The 17,354-nt window shown below is 37.8% G+C and overlaps 1 pseudogene; it reads right to left on the bottom strand.

Moving 5' to 3' along the window:
* Nucleotides 1-11,145: 11,145 nt before the first annotated feature.
* Nucleotides 11,146-17,099, bottom strand: LOC149151195 (arabinogalactan O-methyltransferase 1 pseudogene; annotated as a pseudogene).
* Between the last annotated feature and the right edge of the window lie 255 nt (nucleotides 17,100-17,354).

The following is a 17,354-nucleotide window of genomic DNA, read 5'->3' as shown; positions in this document are numbered from 1 at the left end:
TCAAGAATTGCTAGCAAGGCACATTATATCTAAAAATATAAACATAAAACATTGCAAAACTTAGATTAATAGATTTAGAAGGATATGAGAGAGTAGACTTAATAGTATAAGTCTTTGATACTAGATTCTTCAGTATTTTTCTTCTTAGGTAGAGATTCATCGACAACATCTGCATGTTCTCTTTCTCTCTTCTTTTTCCTCGAATTCTCAAGACATTGAATTTTGTAGTTTACCATCTTATGACAATTGCAGCACTCAATCTTTGATAAATCAACTTTCTTCTTGTTCCTTTAAAATTATTATATGTTCACTTCTTCTTGTGATGAGAAGTGTAGGCATTTTTGGTGTTTTCTTCTTCATCCTCCTTCTTTTTACTTAATAATGAGATGCATGCTTCCTCTTGACTGCATGCATTTCACATTTGTTTAAAGGTAGGCATATCTTTCTAGCTGCTAATTCCTGATGCGAAAGCTCTTGAAGATTTTGGTAGACCTAGGAGTGCAACAATCACGATTTTTTTTGCGGGTACAACCTCATGTCTAGACTTGAGTTCATCTCTTATTCTAGGGATCCTTAAAAAATATGAAGAAACAGTATCATCTTTTGTCATCTTTATTGTTCTTAGTTCATTCATGACACTTGATATTTGACCAATATTCTTGATGGTGAACAACTTGGAGAGGGCTACATACATTTCTTGAGTGGAATATATTTTAGATATGTGTATGATTATATTATCCTTAACTCCATATACTATTAGATCCATAGCCAAGGTTTCAGTTTGCCTAAACTTCTCCTTTGCTGCATCATTTGTAGGTTTCTTCACTTTTCCTTGAACAAGATCAGAAACTTTATGCTTAGTAAGAATAAGATCTATCCTCTTCTTCCATGCCCTATAGTTGGAGGCTCCTTCTAGCTTGTTTGTGTCTTCATTATGGTTGACATAGTTTGTATAGATAGAAAAATTATCTTCTTACTTTAACCCTTTTAGTAGATCTTCAAGATGCTTTTTTTCTTCCTTCACCTCAGCTCTGAAACCATGTTAGAAAATTAGAAAGGAAGAAATATTTTCTTATGTTGATAATTACTTGTGTTATTATTGTTTTGTTGTTATATTCTTTATGTTCTTATTTTATCTTCTTTTCATTAAGAAATCATCAAATCAAAACATGAATATCAACGACACCAAGGCAAAAGCCCCTCTCTGGGGGAAAACCCAGTTAAACTCGTCCACTAATCAAATTTAGATAGAATAAGACCTTATACCTAACCAAAAGGCCTTCCTCCTCAACCATCTCAACCTTCGAATATGATTCAGCAACCTTCAGTAGTATCTTCTTGTCCAATAGCTACAACCTAGTAACAACCCAGAATTTGAACCCCCAACAACTCCAAAATTTCTGCCCTACTGCAGATCTAGAATTTCGGCCTCCCTAACAACTTTGGAATTTCGCACATGTGAGAGTAGAGAGAGAAAATTTGACTCCGTTTTGCTTGACAAAAAATTCCTTCTCCTTCATTATGGTTTTCTTCCTCTTCCTTTAATTTCTCACTTTTTGCTTCCAGCAACTACATATCAAACTTTTTGTGGATGTGCTTCAAACAAATCAAGTTGTTTCCCTCTTATAGTGGTTTCTTCTTCCCTAATTAGGCTGACTTGTCCAGGTTGAGGCTGACTTGGTGGAGGAGGCCTAAATGACCTATTTATCAATAAATAATAAAAATTCTTAATTGACAAAGTCTAAGAAGGGTGTTTTATATTATAACATGGAAAATGATACTTGACATAAACCCTAGAAGCCTACAATGGGGGCTTTGACCTAAGAACCATTGACCTAAGAATGAATCCCATGCTTTAGTAAGTCAATTTCTTTTAGAATATTTTTTTTTCTTTCTTTTGAGAAATACATTACATCATGACTTAAATATAATTGTGGAGATCGACACTACTTACATTCTTCAACAAAGAGCATCCTCCCTGCAATCCATGGCACAATGATCAGATGGAACTACTCGACCCTGAAATCCTTGTCCACATTCAATGCAAGGTATGGCCATTGGGTGGTCTAAAACTTACTCACGTGCCACCTCTTCACCATGGAGTTAACTAGAGAGAATGAAGAACAAAGGATGGGAGAGACAAATGTTGAACTCAATAGAACTCCCATTTGGATATGCAATCTATCTAAGTATATTGTCATTGAATTTTTTGCTACTTCTCTTTCTTCGACATCCTCAAGTTCCTTGGAGAACTCTAGGTACACAAATTATTCCCACCAGTTGGATTCCCCTTCTCCCACTAATCCCTGAGATGAATAAATATGTGGTATAGGTCCAACAATTCATAGATCTCCATGCCAGAAGCCTGAAGCAATTGCGAGGAACTTGAAGATTCCCATCACCAACACTTCCCAAGTAGTTATAGGAGAACCCTCCTGCAAGAAACAAGGTCCTATGGTTTCCTGATAGTTGAGGAAAAGAAAGACAAAGAAGGAAACAAAAAAGCGCATCATATTGCATCTAGCTCGAAGGGTAAGCAAGTGATTTGATCAAATGAAGGCAAAAATGGTAAAGTCAGTCCAGCAAGGTGTCAACTCAATCCAAATTCGTCTCCAGATATGATTTCTATCTAGGATTTACCTTTCTCAGAGGTTATTTTGTTGTTTCTTTCTTGTTCCATTGTCGTTCTAGTAGTTCCAATTTTGGCTATGTCCATTCTGAGTTTGTTGCCTATGTAATGTATTAATTTTTTTTCGAAATGCATCCAGTTTCTGAATTTTAGGAAAATTGCTTCAGCATCAAGCTTCCCATTTTATCTTTTTTCTATGGCCATATTATGACTCTCATGTTTTGTGGGAGACATTTTATTTTCCCTCTATTGGACCTCCCCTTCATCCATCTACTCACAGTAAGGTGTTGCACTCAAAAAAATCTATTCATGCCTCTAAGCTATGTATATTTTTTTATAATATAAAAAAACCTACTTACTTACCGAAAAAAAGTATTATTACTTTTCTAAAACAAAACTAAATTTTATAAATTTCTCCATTTATTTTATAAAAAATTATAAACTTTAATTTTAATAAGTAACATTACCAGAATCAAAAATATCTAATTTGATTAATTATAATATATATATATATTGTAAGCTTAACAAAACTTTTCCATTAATTTTAAAAAATATTTAGGAGAAACATAATCTGCATCCAGCGCCAGATGGTCCCCATTTTCCCATAGGGAAACCATGTCTGTTGACAATCTGGTTGCATTATAAGCTAACCAAAACTTGAATAGTTTAAAATTATCAAACAGTGCAAGGACAAATGACCATCTTTATAACCCCTATTGAATAGCAATCTATACTATATATGCAAAAATTACTTTCTATACATATAAATAATATTGAAATTTGACAACCAAAACATCACATTCAACAAGAAACATACTAATTATCTGAACATTCTACTGGAGTTGGGCCTTTGGTGCTGGAACCTCACAGCTTTGTTTGAGGTGAGCAATGAATATGCTTCTCTATATGGGCCAAACAAGCATTTTGTTGTTAGATCTAGTGTTGGATGAGTTAGAATTCCTCATGGATAATTTGAATATCTTGTATAGGAGTTGAAGTGGCCATAGTTCTCATCATCATAACCTTCACAATAATTCTTTTCACAATCTAGTATGTAAAAAGAGATTGCTGGTATTATGAACGATGAACATAGGTGTGGCCTGGGTCCAGGACTAAGACTCCCAATTCCCCTAAAATTTCATGGTCACTGATAGTGTTGCGATTTACAATGTTGGATTCCCACTCCTTAACTTTTTAGCGAGCCCATGGGTGGGCCATTATTCTATATGATATGGTTGTGGTCGAGATGGATAGAGACTTGGTCTCAAGCACACAAGCTGTTGGAGGACGCCTTCTCCCACCACAATTGCCCCAATCATGACCTCTCCCTCTAACTACAGGAGTCTGGCCTTGATGCATTTCGAAGGGAGTCATACTACACAGTAAATTAATATAAACCCTAGAAGCATGTATCCAGGTCGTTATTCTTTTTTTTCCAATTGCAGAGTTATGATCTAGAGGATGCCTGAAGAGGATTTGTTTACTCTGTGGATAAATTAAGGAACCTCCATAGGCTACGAGAGCATAGACATTATAGAAACATCCATTAAACCATATTTCTTGGAAACTTGCCCCATTTTCATCCTGGAAATGAGAATGACCCCCCTCTTAACATCTGTGAGGGTTCTTAACAAGAAACCTTTTAAATTCCAGATGCTAGTAGTACATTTTGTTCATTGTCCCTACAGGAGACCACTTGTTGGAGAATTGCATAAATATAGAGATATCAATAGAAAAATCTAGCTAGCCAACTATTGAGAGATGGGATATATCGACTTCCCTAGAGAAGCAGGTTTCGAAGTTGGTGGAATTTCTTACACTCCCCATGGAATTACATATATGGAGGCTCCCTATATTCAATATGGTATAGGAAGGGTGAGCTTTGTCCACTCCCTTTTTTCATGGGGGCATAAGGAGTGTAATTCCACATAGCGGGGACGAGAACAACTAAACTTAGCTATACATAGAACATAGAATTTGTTGTAAACATTGGTCTCATGGTGTGACCAATTTTCACATACCGAACATGTTTGAGAGGGATAGGAGGAGACTCCATGACCACTGGTAGAGTTGGAGCCATGGAAAATTTTAGGGGCTAATGTTCGCCCAGTGGGCTAATTTCCACGATTTTTCCACAAAAAAGATTCGCAAATTTCCAATTTTATAAAAGACGATTCGCCCAAATTTTAGAATATAAAATTATTTTACCTTAAAAATCGCCAACATTATATAAAGACTATATATAAAATCATTATAAATTTGAATAAGTTTACAAATATATCAGTAAACATTTTATAATTTGCATATTAGGGATTAGTGAGATTCGCCAATGTTTTAAACTTCAAGAAAATTTTCCATCCTTAAAATTTTCCTTGGTTGGAGCATTACTTCCCTTGCCAAGAGTTGCTTGATAAAAATAGATAGTGTAAACTATCTCCAGATACATTAATCAAATATCATATTACATATATACAGGCTATTGTTTCAAGATAAGGAAACTATCTTGGACATACAATCTGTTGGTTGAGAAAATATCTCAACCACACACCAAACTAGGAATATAGTTAGGAACATACTCCTCTAGTTAGAAAGGCACAACTAAGACAAGTAGGAATTAAATATTCCAACACACCCCCTTAATGAGTACTTGTCTCGATATCAATCTGCAAATTCTACATCTTGTCCAGTCTTGTAATTACACCTTGTACCTTGTTCATGCAATTGTCGATGTCCATATAAAGGAACAACCATCTACCAGAATGCATGGGTTCCCAACCGCTCTAACTGCTAGTCTACTAGGAAGTCCTTCACATACACGGTTCATCCAACCTCTTAATGAACTCCCCCTAGCTATAAAATTTCACCTCATAGAGCCTAAAACCAATATGGCCTACCCAAGTGTATCCATCCTGCATGACACACTCTTCCACGACGTTAAAACTCTTTTACTGATGGAACACATAACAAAGGGTATGCATTCCTCTCTGGGTCTTCCAGTACAATAGATACATAAAACATTTCAAGACCACAACTAACCATTACAAAGGAGTATATGACATGTAGATTTGTTCTAATTACAATATGTGACTCATACTACATGAATCCGTTCCACAAACTCACACTAATTCACACAAACTCAATTATCCATCATCCTCCAATCTCTGATGTTGCCATTTTCAGTATCATGTCTTCATAATATTTGGTAATCAATAATTCCTACAAATTTGTGTATTGTTAGAAGGCCCAGTTCCAACACACACTCATAATTGTGACAATAGTTGGTTAGACCGTTATCACTTCAATGACAACCTGAAATACCATGACATTAATACACGAAACAATGAAATACCATACCATGACATGAAATATTAATACACACAAGAATTCTTATCGTTGGCATCAGTGGTTTTGCACCAAACAATCTTGTCGTTGTAAGGTTTCCACCCCACCAATGCCCTCATTCTTATTTCAGAAATCAAACGGACAGTCATCTTTGGATGGGGATCAGGTTGTTCAATTGTTGAATAGGATGAACTCCTCATTCCCTTCATCTAAAAAAAGCTACTCCACCTTCTCGGGGTTTTGATCTAAACATTGCTCAAAAACCTTTAATCCCATAGATCAGAGGTCCCCAAGGCGATCAACAGTTCATTCGCAAGTTTGACCACTGAATTACTAGCTATCCTCTCATCCTTCACAGGTCCCTCTCATGATGCCCTCACATTGCTTAGAAATAGTCTCGTGAATAACTTGAATGCTAATCTCAAACGAGGATCCTTTACACAATGTATTAACGCTCTGGCTTTAATAATGAAACGGTAGCAGAAAGGTCAGCCAGTGGCTCCATGGGAAAACTTTTCTCAGTAAAATCTCTGGGGATCTCGACTTTAAAGACCCCACCTCTATTCGAACTATAAAGTATCAAAAAGCTTCTTTGATGAAGTCCCTTGGCTTTGAAGAAAAATCTATCGATAAACACTTGCCAACAATGATTGGAAAACCTAATAGTAAGGTTCGTCTCCTCTACGTCACAGGCTTAAGCAAAAGCCTGAATTAGCGAACCCCACAATGTCGTAAAGACTAGATGCCACTGATAAATATGGTAGCAATGATGCAATTCTTCTTCATCATCATTACTAGGAACCAGCCACTTCTCGCTTCTCTGCAGAAAGAAAAACAAATCCGGACATCTTCTAGGTTTGAAATTAGAGGTCTTCAAGAAATGATGAGAAGCAATCGAACGTTGCTGACACACAAGCAAAAAAAAGACGCAGTGGCCACAAGTACAGTCAACAGGCCCTCACCGACCTTCCTCATGCTCCTCATACTCAGGTAGTCACCGTCTCCCCCACGTAGGTGGAGCTCCCCTTACGATCCAGGGCTCTGCATTACAAGCTAGCTCCACATAGATTTAAACACAACTCACACCTCGTCAGATCCGGTAGCAGTTACAGGCTTCACGCCTATTCAAAGCCAGAGATAATTGTTCTCAGGTCAAATGCCCACACAAATTAGTAAGCTGACATCAACGAGCCATAACGACCATGCTCTAGCCACGATTTGATCTCTTAGACTACACCAGGGAAAATAACAGTGGCTCACAGCTGGCCACACTCACAACAGTGCCATCTCACCTGACTTAGGCACACGAAGTCTATTCAACACTTCCAATGTGGCGGTCACAAACCAACCTTAGACAAAACGGATCCTTTCAATAATTCTCTAGATAAAATTTGAACAAAATTGAAAAGAAGGAGATGTAGCTCTCAGGTGTGGCCTACACCTGGAGACTAAACTCACAAAACAGAGAGATCACTCTCGTACACTCTATTACCATCAATGAAAAAATTACATCATTAAATACCACTCTGGAAATCAGGAAGTTGCAACCACACTCCTAAACTCTAGGAACAAATCCTAAACTAAGGAGATACATTACAACTATGTAACCATTTCTCCATTAATACAAAATAATATTAATTATTTTCAACTCCCCCCCTTAATGGAGAAAGGGTTCTCCTGAACTCCTAACATCCCTCTAAAAAATTCAAATTTCACTCATGCAAGAGGCTTTGTAAAAATATCAGCCACATTGTCACAAGTTCTACAATATTCAACAGCAATTTCTTTTGACTATATTTTCTCTCTAACAAAATGGAACCGAGTGTCTATATGTTTGGTGTTTTTGTGAAACACTAGATTGTATGCCAATTTAATGGTGCTCTGGTTGTCGCTTTTGATGGAAGTGGGATTCTTCTGTTCTTTTCCTGCATCTTTGAGAAGCCTTCTCAACCAGATCGCTTCACATGTCGCTGCACACAATGCTTGATACTCAGCTTCACACGAAGACAAAGCTACAATACTCGACTTCTTGTTGCTCCATGATATGACCCCGGATCCTATGTTGATTGCGTAACCTATGATGGACCTCCGATCATCCAAGTTACCTGCCCAGTCCGAGTCTGAAAAACCTGCTAGAGTAACATCAGATGCGTCAGTGTATAAAATACCATAATTAACAGTACCACAAAGATACCTCAACACGCTTTTTGCTGCTACCCAGTGACTTTCAAGCAGTTTCGACATGAATTGGCTCAACACACTAACAGAGTATGCCAAGTCAGGTCTGGTTGTTGTAAGATATATCAAGCTGCCAACCAGCTGTCTGTACATTGTAGCATCAACCTCTTTAGTGCCATCGTCACTGCTCAACTTCAGATTCTGCTGCAAAGGTGTCGCTGTTGATCTACACTGATCCATACCAAACTTTTCCAACAGATTTCTGGCATACTTCCCTTGGGTAAGAAAAGTTTGCCCAGTATCTCTGCATACTTCTAATCCCAGACAGTAATGAAGGCTTCCGAGATCTTTCATCTCAAAAACTTGTGCCATAAGCCTTTTGATTCCTCTGATTAAATCATCTGCATCTCCTGTTATAATCATGTCATCCACATACAAAGAAATCAAAATAATCTGCCCCTGATTATTGTACTTGGTATACAAATTTGGGTCATTTAAACTTCTATGAAAACCATGCTCTAAAAAGAAAGAATCAACCTTTTCATACCAAGACCTGGGTGCTTGCTTTAAACCATATAAAGCCTTTTTCAATCTGCAAACAAGATGTTCCTGCCCCTGCTTTACAAATCCTTCTGGCTGTACTAAGTAAATTTCCTCTTTTAAATCACCATTTAAAAATGCATATTTAACATCAAGCTAGTGTAATTCCCAATTACATTTAGTAGCTAAAGCAATAAGAATTCTGATTGTATTTAACTTTGCTACAGGTGCAAAAGCATCATCAAAATCTATACCTTCCTGCTGTGAATATCCTTTTGCAGCCAGCCTAGCTTTTAATTTCTCTATGCTTCCATCTGCATTCATTTTTGGTTTAAACAACCATTTACATCCTATGGGTGTTTTATTCTTAGGCAACTCAAATAAATCCCAAGTATCATTTCTAAGAATTGATTCCATTTCGTCATTCATTGCAAATCTTTACTCCTTAAATTGACTAGCTTCTTTGTGATTAGTGGGTTCTACAATGTTCAAAACCTTTGACATCAAAGCATAGTCTGTCAATTTTAATGGTAATTGAGTCTTCCTACCTGATCTCCTTGGTAGGGGACTTAACTCAAATTTGTTTTCTTCTGCTATAACTGGCCTTGCATTATCACCTTCTTGATGTTCTTCTTTTTGCTCTTCTTTCTGCTCCTGCTCTCTTTCATCCTCGCTGCTTTCCTCCATCAACAATGGAATGTGCCAATCATCACCAACGTCATCTTTCCCTTCCTATACCTGTTCATGAAACACTACATCCCTACTTGCAAATGTCTTACGAGACTCAGGATTGAATAATTTATATGCTTTAAATTTTGTGCCATAACCAACAAAGATGCATCTAACTGCCTTAGGGTCTAATTTCTTCCTATCAGCTTTGGGTATATGGGCAAATGCTTTTGACCCAAATACTCTTAGATGGTTTATTGCTAGTTTAAATCCATATAGAGCTTCAAACAAAGATAAGGATTCCCGCGGATCCCCTTGAAGGTGAATTGGCGCGATCCTGAGCGAAAAACCCGCGCCCATATTAAATTGGAAACTCGTGAAGCACGGTGGCGCGATTAATGGCCTAATAGACGTGCCAGTTGCACTTTTTGGCGCTACTGTCAGCGCTAAAAGCGCACCAATCCCCTTCTACTCAGAAAATTAAAAAAATCATCTGAGTCCGAGCCAGGTGTTCTGCAGTCCACCTGCTCAATTGAGCACAAAGCTCTCGTGTACACGTGGCCACAAAGGCACCTCAAGCCACAGAGTCGATTCTGCCACAAAGGCAAGCTGATCACAAAAGCACTTCAGCCACAAAGACTCTATAGATGGTTTCTGGCTCACCACCAACCCTCACTTTACAGTGACAAAAAATGGTTTCAGGCTGACCATAAACCATTACAAAGTGGTTTTAAGATCACCACGAACTTTTAGATGCCTTTAAAACTTACATTTCATTCCACATTTTGGAGTTTCTGGTACATACAATGACCATTACAACAACTGGACTTGCTTATAACATGCTAGGGAGTCTATTCCACAAACCACACTAATTCAAACAAACATCTACTTTGTTGTCCACCATAAACGTTGTTGCTGCTCCTTTACCTCATCTGTTCACTGTTCACATATTGGGCATCTTTATAAAATAAATTCTTGGAACTCCATGCTTAACCTGTCATTCATTAGAGTCGCGAATTGTAACAAAATAACTTTACCTACATTGAGTTAGCTAGGCTCAATAAGGCTCAATAACTTCAAACATGATTCCAAGAAACTAAATAAAGCATAAATTCTTCAGGTTTAATTTCTCTGTCTCTGCCCATAGATGATTATTTTCCAAACGCGATCATCGTGCAGCTCCAACCACTATTCTTTTATGCCATTTTCATTGTCATGTCATCATCGTATCTGGTAGTAGATCATTCCTACAAATAAATTTGTCTATTGTTGGAATGGAAAATTCCAACATAGATTTATACTCGTGACAATAATTTGCCAAGCTAAATGTCACAATAAATAAATTAATTCTTTCAACCAGATTTACATTACTCACATGACCATTCTTAAAACAATATACAGCATGACATCATGGCAACACTTTTGATCTGCACCAAACATACTAGTGAATTGTAAACAACAAAAAAACCACGCAACAGACTGGCGTAGTAGCAAGGCATCAAGAACGTTGAGGAGATCCGCACACACCAACAGCTCACCAAAGAATTTACCCACGCTGCTTTCTTCTCCATGCAGCAACTCTTGTTGACTTCCCAATGCAGAGGACTCGAACTGCTCACAGTTTACTTGAAGTTGATCAATCACTGCACATCACTTTGATTGCATTGCTCTTAATGATCACTAAGCACCTTTCGCAACCAGTCCTGCTAACATGATTGGGTATTTCTTAGTTTGTATCTTTGATCTTCTTTCATGGGAAACCACTCACACGATTGCAGGTGGCTAGGTCACGGACAGAAGAAACCGTCAGTGCTACTGCCACCACTGGATGATGGGGGAACCCTGAAATGCCAAAGCCTCCCGGAAGATCCCACCAGATTGCTGCTGCAGAGGAACTCCCCGGCATACATTTGCTCCACTCTCTTGTCAACATCATGAAGGAAAATATCTGTGGATCCTTCCTTCTTCCTGTTCCTGGCCATCACGGCTGCAGTGAAAATGGCGAACATTCTGCCCGGTGCGGCGCTGAAGAAACCACGGAGGGCGTCAATCATGATGACATCCCACTCCGTCTCGTAGATGAGCGCAGGCAAGTTTGTGAGAGCGAGCTCGCATTTGGAGGACCTCAACGGCCGGGTGGGGCCGCAGGAGGATCGATTTTTTCTGTAGTTGCGCAGCAGAGCGTCAGCCATGGACATCCTCGTTTGGTATTGGACGTGATAAGCTTCAATTCCTGGTTGGATTTTCACGATTTCCCGTATCCAATTGGAGTCCTCCTCCAGAAAAACGGTGTTCCCGTGGGCATTCAAGGCATTCCACATTGCACTGTCGTGCCCGAGGCCAAAGACCAGGAAATTGCAGGGGCTTCTCACAGAAAGAACTTTGAGGGTCAGATCGATTTCACCTCTGTTCTGCTGAGGGAGGATCCTGCTCGTCGCGTAGTGCACTAGCGCTCTGGCGGCAACATCGCCCGAAAACCATTGCTGGTCATTCTCAACCCCATCATATGAACGCGCTGAAGAATAAGAGGTGCAGTCTTCTAGAGATTTTACCAACAACGCTCCAGGCTTAGTCCTACACAGAATAGAACTGCTTTCTGATGGACAAACAAAAAATTTAATAAAGCTATACACACTCAGTAATTTATTTATGTATGCCCAGGAAGGGCCAGAGGCTTTTACGGGCTCTGAAGCTCTGATACCAAGATAAAATGTGAACAAAATTGAAAAGAAGGAGATGTAGCTCTCAGGTGTGGCCTGCACCTGGAGACTACACTCACAAAATAGAGAGATCACTCTCGTACACTCTATTACCATCAATGAAAAGATTACATCATTAAATATCACTCTGGAAATCAGGAAGTGCTCTTCTTTGCAGTATCCAATACCACAACACATCCTCTCTTCTCGCAGTCTTCTCCACGCAGCAGATCCCTCGTTTGGCAGCAACGTTCACTCACACAGCACGTCGTTTCAACTCACTGACACAACATTTCTCGGCACTCCATCACCGTTACTACAATACGGTTTCAAACTCAGATCAGGCTCCCACGCAGATCTGACACCTTCACGCGAACAACAAGACACCAGGCGATCTCCACCTCCAGGCTCCACGCAGCCACGCAGATTCAGGTGCAATCTGGCAACCACTATCCACCAGGCAGCACGTAAACTATGCCATACCACGGTTCTCCTTGTGCCACCACTCGGCCCGCAGCTTGCTCGTCTGCTCGGCCTCCAAAATTATGCCACCGAAACGCTTCACAAACGCAAAAATCAAAGATCCCCCTGAATCCAAATCTAGAGTCTCTTAACGACGGAAAAACTAAACACTAAAAAAAATACTCTTTTATTTCCTCAGCCAGGATGGGCTAAGCCCAGGAGGGTCCAGGCACTCAGGCCTCTGATACCATGATAAAAACAGATAGTGTAAACTATATCCAGATACATAAATCAAATATCATATTACATATATACAAGAGTATTGTTTCAAGATAAGAAAACTATCTTGGACATAAAATCTGTTGGTTGAGAAAATATCTTAACCACACACCAAACTAGGAATATAGTTAGGAACAGACGCCTCTAGTTAGAAAGACACAACTGAGACAAGTAAGAATTAAATATTCTAACATTGCCCTAGAAAGGTACAATCTCAATCTTATGAGATTATCTGGTTTTCCTACAGTAATTGTTCAAGCAGACCGAATTCCAAATATTCTCGAGCCTTTCTCCCACTAGAATTTAATTTCTCTATCATTCGTCCATGCTTGAGTCCGCATGGATGTAGCCATGCCACCACCCTTGGTGTACACTGATTAAGTTCATAATTATGAAACGAATCCCACCATTCCCACCCGTGTTCACCCTTCCCACCCGTGTTCACCCTGATCAAGTAAATTAATTTTCATCCACACTTAAAGTCAAAATCCACACATCATAAAATGATTCCCTAATAATAATATGACTTAAATAACATAGTCCCAAAATTAACTAACCTTAATTTTGTTTTTTATTATTTATAGATACATTGTTTCTCTTACCATACCTCTTAAAACTTATTTTTTCCAAATTTGTAAGTGCGTTGCTTTTCTTAAAATACCATTTCCCTATTGGTAAACAGTTAAAATGTTTTTTCCATTTCCTACAATTTATCATTCAAATTTAACGATGAACATGTAATGTTTCTCTAGATATATTTAAAAAGAAATTGTAAAATGAAAATTTCCTCTTTTAACTATTAATAAATATAAAAGAATAGTTCACATTGTATGCATTTTACTGTATCAATCTAGTAAAACACATTCTTCATACGTTTAATCATGACTTAATATATAACATGTTATTCCATTAATATCATTCTTTCCCTTTAGTTGGAATAATTCATAACAAATTAGACAAAGAAAAAAGATGTATAAAATAGGGTATATTTATCAACAAATAATAATTCATAACAAATTAGACAAAGGACGTATAAAATAGGGTGATATATATTTATCAACACATAATAATCGACAACACAATTTCCAATCAAGTAGATTTATTTAGCGTTTTTATATTTAGATTGAGAGAGTATTAAACTTCTAAATATATAGATAAGAATATTATATAAAACCTCAAACAATGTGATAAAAATGAACCGAATTTAAAGAAGAGATGAGTTTTTTGGAAAATTTTAATTTAGAAATATATTACATTTATTTTAAGAAATTTATAATAAAAATAAAATTTATAATTTGTTAGTTAATAAAAGTAATATATTAATTTAAATTTGAAAACATGAAATAGATACGAACTTTATTATTATCTTTTTGAAGCTAATACAAAATTTTTGTATTAATAGTAAAGAAGATTATATTGAGTACATAAAATTAACATGATGCCAAAAAGAATGACCTGGGAGATCATGCCTCCATACAGGTAAGACAGAGTAACCATCATTTCCACCTGTAAACATATATACCGACTGATGTGGTAAAGAAACGAAGGACAAAATATAAGATCAAGAAATTGACATCTTAATATATACATGGTCCAAAACCAATTTTGGCTAAAGAGGATCATTTCACTATATCAAAAATATAGTAAGGAATTGTCCTTAAACAAACGAGTACTAAACACTGTCAGATTCCTAACAAAATGTATCATTTTGGAAACTTGCAAAGAACGCGAGAAAGCAGTGTACGCCATCCCTATGTGAAAAATGTGACCAAAGTTCATGAATTTGCAAAAATAATATGACATTGACCGCCATGTTTCGTACAAGGGTGTTGAGGGTGACTTAAGAATTCCATGGAGCGAGGCCAGAGCAAGACCAAAACTGATCCATCCAGAGTTCCAGAGAAGACGACTGACAGAGAGACAAAAACGCATCCATCTATTCACCCATGAGTCTGAGATAATAACTCGAGGGATAGGTGAGGAGTTACTAGAAGGAGCGATAAGAGGAGGAGAGGGAGTAATAAGAGGTGGATTGATAAATGTAGGAGGTCAATGAGCTCCTCAGTCTCAGAGTGGGTTTCACAGACCATGTATCTCTTTATCTTACTCAATTGTGACCCAGTATCATCCATGTTGAAACATACATCGTGGAGAAGTCTTTTGATATTTTATTTCTCTACCAAATCAGTGTCAACTTGTCTTGACGATGAACCACACTGGTTGGTTCGAAACGCATCGACAAATAACATTCCATGTGATTTTCGCAGAAATCTTTCTCTAACATTAAGGTGCTTAAACATTGAGGTGGTTAACCACCAATTCGAAAGCCAACCCAAATGTTTTGTTATGAGAAACCAAAATGAAAAACGAAAAACCAAAATGAAAAACATTGACCCACTCTTATGCTTCCAGGACTGAATGAAAAGTGTTGAATGTATGTCGGCTTGCCAGTCACACTAGAACTAATGGAAAATTGAGCAAGGGAACGAAATAAACGTCCCATGCAACCCGAGAGAACCTCAATTAAGAACCAAAAACAGACATGTGAAGAGATGACCTCCCCACCACTCCAGATAACATCGTAGTGTTTCCACCCTTCTATACATCTCATGCTGATATAATTGGAGAACGTCAATTGACGTCCCAAGGAAAATGAGCTTTTAACAGAGCATGACAAGTCTAGGAGAGGACATGTGTGCCACGAACCATTTGTCAGGTTCCCAGAGGCATGAGCCAATAATTCCATAGATAAGTGCTTCATATGAACTTAAAATTTCAAAACGACGGTGTGAGTAATAACAATAGTCGTAGTTTAATTAGCCCGAAAGTTATGGAAATTCTAGTCAATTTAGAGAAAATTTGACAAGAATTTTTGTAAATCCAAGTTATAGTTGTTAAACTTCAAAATTTTAGGTGTTCTAAAAAAATTTTAATGACGCTAAATCTATTTCCACCATAAAAATACAATACAAACACTGCCTCTGAATTTTTTTGACAACCTAAAATCACTTTTCACCGTCACAGCAATTTCTCCGGATTGCAACTGCCTCTCAGCATATAAAGCTAAGAGACAAAGATTTGAGATCCCAGCCACATGATCGGTTTCCATGACATGCAAGGACGACGGGTGGAGAGGTTTTAGGGGCCGCACATAATTTGAAGTTGGACATCCAGACTCGCACACTCGTTATGGATATGGACTGATTAATGCCGTGATAGGAATTATTAAAGGCACCCATCAGGGAGATACGAACTTTATTGCCATCATTATCGTGATATAAGCTTTGAACAAAAGTTTCAATTGATAGGCGATCTTTTATTTATTATCATTATCATGATATAAATTTTTAATAGATTGATCAATTATTAGATGATCTTTGGTTGAGAACTTAGAAATATAAAATTATCAATATCCATTCACAAGTGAAATTTTTATTTTCTTAACGGTGATAAGAATTTGATATTCATAAACATTCTTCACTTAAATAAAGGCCTATACATCATGTATACGTCATGTGATTACATAGAAATTGATTAAGCTAAAACATAACTATAACCTGTCTAACATATACATAACTTTTAACTTACATGATAGACGCACTCACTCTCCAATTTTTTTTTTTTATCTTTTGGGCAAAATCATATAAAACCTATAATACAAACAAAAACTGATGCTAATTCCACCGAGTCAGTTACAAAATTAACAATACCAAACAAAACCTACACTACACTAAAAAAATCGATGCTAAGTTATACTCACTCAGTTTTAGAGTTTTTTTTCAGAAGAAAAATCATTATATATTGATATTGTTGTATAATCAAGGTACAATAGGGCGAGAAGCCACATTCAAAATTTGAAGCATGGTCCCAATACAGCCCTGAGGCAATATAACGAAGCATGGTCCCAATACAGCCCTGTGGCGATAAGTAGAAACATCTACAGAGAGAAAGAAGGAAGGCCTTCTCAGATATAGCCTCATGAAATTCTATGACATTCTATGAGAAAAGACAGACATCAGTCAGCAGATATTGGTCGAGACATGTTGCAAAAAAATATGTGGAGATGATCAAAATCTTCTTAATGAGAGAGCGATAACCAAAATAAACCAAAAAACCTCTGCCTTGTAGAGCAAACTAAGAGAGGTCGGGTAAAGACCCCTGAATGATAGGAAGAATTGAAAGAAACGGAAGGGAGCAGCCCTGGAAAATGGGGCGGTTCCGCCACTTCCAAATGTTCCAACACGAGAGAATGAAGAGCGCCTGCCGAGAAGAGCCTTGGGAGGCCCACCAGGAGAAAGCATCCTGTATCAAAGAGAACTGCTGGTGTGGAAAATCATATTTACAAGAGAGTTCATACCAGAGAGCTGAGGAAACCGGGCACTGAAAGAACGTGTGTAGATTTGTTTCCAGTGCAGCGAGACAGAGATGACAGCGACCAGGCCCACACCAACCTTTCCGCTGAAGGACGTCCCATATGAGATTCTTGTTTGAGAAAAGGAGCCATGAGAAGAGAATGGATTTGAGGGGGCAGGGGGCCTTCCAAAAAACGAGAGGGA

Source organism: Pinus tabuliformis, chromosome 9 (assembly GCF_031772625.1).
Source record: "Pinus tabuliformis cultivar Carrire ecotype Pingquan chromosome 9, CPIR1, whole genome shotgun sequence".
In the NCBI taxonomy this organism is placed as follows: Eukaryota; Viridiplantae; Streptophyta; class Pinopsida; order Pinales; family Pinaceae; genus Pinus; species Pinus tabuliformis.
This window is presented reverse-complemented; position numbering and strand designations above follow the sequence as displayed.